Source organism: Rhincodon typus, unplaced genomic scaffold (genome assembly GCF_021869965.1).
Source record: "Rhincodon typus isolate 14 unplaced genomic scaffold, sRhiTyp1.1 hic_rhity00005395, whole genome shotgun sequence".
In the NCBI taxonomy this organism is placed as follows: domain Eukaryota; kingdom Metazoa; phylum Chordata; class Chondrichthyes; order Orectolobiformes; family Rhincodontidae; genus Rhincodon; species Rhincodon typus.
The window spans coordinates 2157-5956 of NW_025971033.1; the positions used below are offsets into that span (position 1 = coordinate 2157).

The 3800-nt window shown below is 51.1% G+C and overlaps 1 long non-coding RNA gene across 1 annotated transcript in view; it reads left to right on the forward strand.

The window, feature by feature from the left end:
* LOC125482061 overlaps nt 1-2960 on the forward strand; it is a 4481-nt gene extending 1521 nt beyond the window's left edge. The window contains exon 2 of the long non-coding RNA XR_007261535.1: nt 1529-2960. This is a non-coding gene — a long non-coding RNA (uncharacterized LOC125482061). The remainder of the gene's footprint in view (nt 1-1528) is intronic.
* The last annotated feature ends 840 nt before the right edge of the window (nt 2961-3800 follow it).

Consider the following 3800-nt stretch of genomic DNA (forward strand, 5'->3'; position numbering starts at 1 on the left):
GTGTGTGTCTGTGTGTGTGTGTGTATGTGTCAGTGTGTGTGTGTGTGCGCCAGTGTGCGTGCGTATCTGTGTGTGTGTGGGTGTGCTTGTGTGTGTGGGTGTGCTTGTGTGTGTGGGTGTGTGAGAGTGGGTGTGCTTGTGTGTGTCTGTGAGTGTGAGTGGGTGTGGGTGTGAGTGTGTGTCTGTGGGTGTGAGTGTGTTTGAGCGGGTGTATGTGAGTGTGTGTGTGTGGGTGAGTTGGTGTGCATGTGTGTGCAAGAGTGGGTGTGTGCGCGCGAGAGTGGGTGTGTGTGTGTGTGAGAGTGGGTGTATGTGTGTGAGTGGGGGTGTATGTGAGTGTGAGAGTGGGGGTGTATGTGAGTGTGTGAGAATGGATGTGCGTCTGTGTTTTTGTGTGTATGAGAGAGAGTGCGTGTGTATGAGAGAGTGTGTGTATGAGAGAGAGTGTGTGTGTGTGTGAGAGAGAGTGTGTGTGTGTGTGAGAGAGGGGGTGTGTGTGTGTGTGAGGGTGTGTGTGTGTGAGAGAGTGTGTGTGTCTGTGTGTGAGAGAGAGTGTGTGTGTGTGTGAGTGCGTGTGTGTGTGTGAGAGAGACAGCATGGGTGTGAGTGTGTGTGTGGGTGTGCATGTGTGAATGGGTGAGTGGGTGTGCGTGTGAGAGTGGGTGTGTGTGTGTGTGGGTGTGAGTGGGGATGTATGTGAGTGTGTGAGAGTGGGTATGCGTGTGTGTTTTTGTGTGTATGAGAGTGCATGTGTAAAAGAGTGCGTGTGTATGAGAGAGTGTGTGTGTGTGTATAGAGAGTGTGTGTGTGAGAGAGAATGGGTGTGCGTGTGTGTGTGTGTGGGAGAGTGGGTGTGCGTGTGTGTGTGGAAGAGAGAGAGTGTGTTTGTGTGTGTGTGGAAGAGAGAGAGAGTGTGTGTGTGTGTGTGTGTGTGTGTGTGTGTACGAGAGAGAAAGTGTGTGTGTGAATTATTAAACTGGAGAGTGTTCAGAAGAGATTTACCAGGAAGTTGCTGGGAACAGAGGGTTTGAGAAATAGGGAGAGGTTGGGACTTTTTCCACTGGAGCGTAGGAGGCTGAGGGGTGACATTATAGAGGTTTATAAAATCTTGAGGGGTATAGATAAGGTGAATGACAGGTGTCTTTTCCCCAGGGTGGGGGGATTTCAAGACTAGGGAATACATTTTTAGGGTGAGATGAGAAAGATTTAAAAAGGACCTGAGGGCCAACACAAAGCGTGGCCTGTGTGTGGAATGAGCTTCCAGGGGAAGTGGTGGATGTGGGTACAGTTACAACGTTTAAAAAACATTTGGATGAGTACATGAGTAAGAAATGTTTGGAGGGATATGGGCCAGGAGCGGGCACGTGGGACTGGTTCAGTTTGGGAATAGGGTCGGCACGGACTGGTTGGGCCGAAGGGTCTGTCTCCATGCTGCGTGTGACTCTAAGTCATGAATAATAATGCACATGTTCCACATCGCAGATTTAAAACTGACAGCTTCTTCTTACCTTTGCTCACTTGCACACAGAAAAGATAACCTCAGAGTGACGGGGACAGCCCAACGGACATTACAAATAAAAACGAAACGGGATAGGCGGAGGTCATGTTGGGGATCCCGGAGCTGTGGACGAATGTGCCGACGATATCCCAGGCTCGGAAAGGACGGACAGCGCCAGTGGTGAAGGTGACGGATCCGACCCACCTTCCCCCCACCACCACCCCCAGCCCCTGGGAGAAAAGGACATGCAAGATCCCGAGCTCCCGGTGCCCTGTCCCACTTGCACACACTGCCACGCTCCCCAGTCAGCAGCATCTCTGTCTCGGGCCCTGCTGCGGCGCTAAGAGAAGGAGCACCGTCTCTGACCATCCTGCTTGGGCAGCCTGCAGCCTTCGGCACTCAATCTCCAGTTTGGTCACGTCCTTTACCCAGCAACCGCGCCCCCCTCAACCTCCACAGGCCCAGGCCCAGGCCCAGGCCCTGTTCTTGACCGGAGCTGCTTTCCACACATCTAACACTGCTGTCACCTGCTGATGGGCCCCATTCTCACCGATCTAGCTTCTCTGGTTTACCACCTCAGTGACTGTGTTCCTCTCTCTCTCTGTCAGTCTCTTTCGCTCTATCTCTCTCACTGTCTCTCTGTTTCCCTCAGTCTGTTTCTATCTCTCTCTCTCTCTCTATCTGTCTCGCACTCCCTCCCTCTCTCTGTCTCTCTGTCAGTCTCTCTCACTGTCTCTGTCTCTCTATCAGTCTCTCTCACTCTCTCTTCTCTCTATCTGTCTCTCTCACTGTATCTCTCTCTGTCTCTGTTTCCCTCAGTCTATTTCTATCTATCTCTGTCTCGCTCTCCTTCTCTCTCCCTCTGTCAGTCTCTCTCACTTTCTCTGTCTGTCTCTCTCACTGTATCTCTCTCTGTCTCACTGTTTCCCTCAGTCTATTTCGATATATCTCTGTCTCGGTCTCCCTCTTTCTCTCTCTCTGGGTTCTGTCTCCACCTATCAACTCATGATGGGAGTCATCCAGACAAAGAGGTGAGGGAGAGGTCCACCGAACTCACTCACTCACTCACTCGCACTCACACACTCACTCGCACTCACACACTCACTCGCACTCACTCACTCACTCACTCACGCACCGGCTCACCGACTCATGCCCTCTCTCACCCGCTCAATCACTCGTTCACAAACCGACTCCTCACCCCAGCCACTGAGTCCGTCACTCACCCACTCTCACGTCTCGGTTCATGGACGGCCTGCCTGTCGAGTGGTACCAAGGCTGCCAGGGAGCAAGGCGAAGCGGTCACAGTTAGGATCGATCTTCCAGCTCGGCGCTGGCAGGAGAGAGCGGGGGGTGTGGGGGGACCATGGTGAGGATTGCTACTCTCAACAGGCTCCCATTCGAAGAGGCGAGAGACGTGTCTCACAGACGAACCCTGTAAATTAAGTAAACATTGTGGAAATAAGGACCTTGGATCACTGCTTGTGTGTTGCATGTGTGTGTGTGTGTCTGTGTCTGTGTGTGTGTGTGTCTGTCTGTGTGGGTCTGTGTGTGTGAATGAGTGCGTGTGTGTTTGCGCTTGTGTGTGCGAATGTGTGTCTGTGTGTGTGTTTGTGTGTCTGTGTGTGCGCATGCGTGTGTCTGTGTGTGTGTGGGTGCATGTATCTGTGTGTGTGTGTGTGAGTGCGTGTGCATGTGTGTATGAGTCTGTGTGCATGTGTGTGTGTATCAGTGTGCGTGTGTGAGTGCATGTGTGTGTGTGTATCAGAGTGAGTGTGTGTGTGTGTATCAGAGTGTATGCGCATCAGTGTGTGTGTGTGTCTATCAGAGTGTGTGTATCAGTGAGTGTGTGTGTATCTGTGTGTATCAGAGTGTGTGTATCAGTGAGTGTGTATCAGAGTGTGTGTGTATCAGTGAGTGTGTGTGTGTATCTGTGTGTGTATCAGAGTGTGTGTATCAGTGAGTGTGTGTGTATCAGTGTGTGTATCAGTGTGTGTGTGTGTATCTGTGTGTGTATCAGTGTGTGTGTATCAGTGAGTGTGTGTGTGTATCCAGTATGTGTGTATCAGTGAGTGTGTGTGTGTATCAGTGTGAATGTGTGTGTATCAGTGAGGGTGTGTGTATCAGTGAGTGTGTGTGTGTATATGTGTGTGTGTGTATCAGTGTGAATGAGTGTGTATCAGAGTGTGTGTGTGTGTATATGTGTGTGTGTATCAGTGGGGGTGTGTGTATCAGTGTGAATGAGTGTGTATCAGTGAGTGTGTGTATCAGTGAGTGTATCAGTGAGGGTGTGTGTATCAGTGTG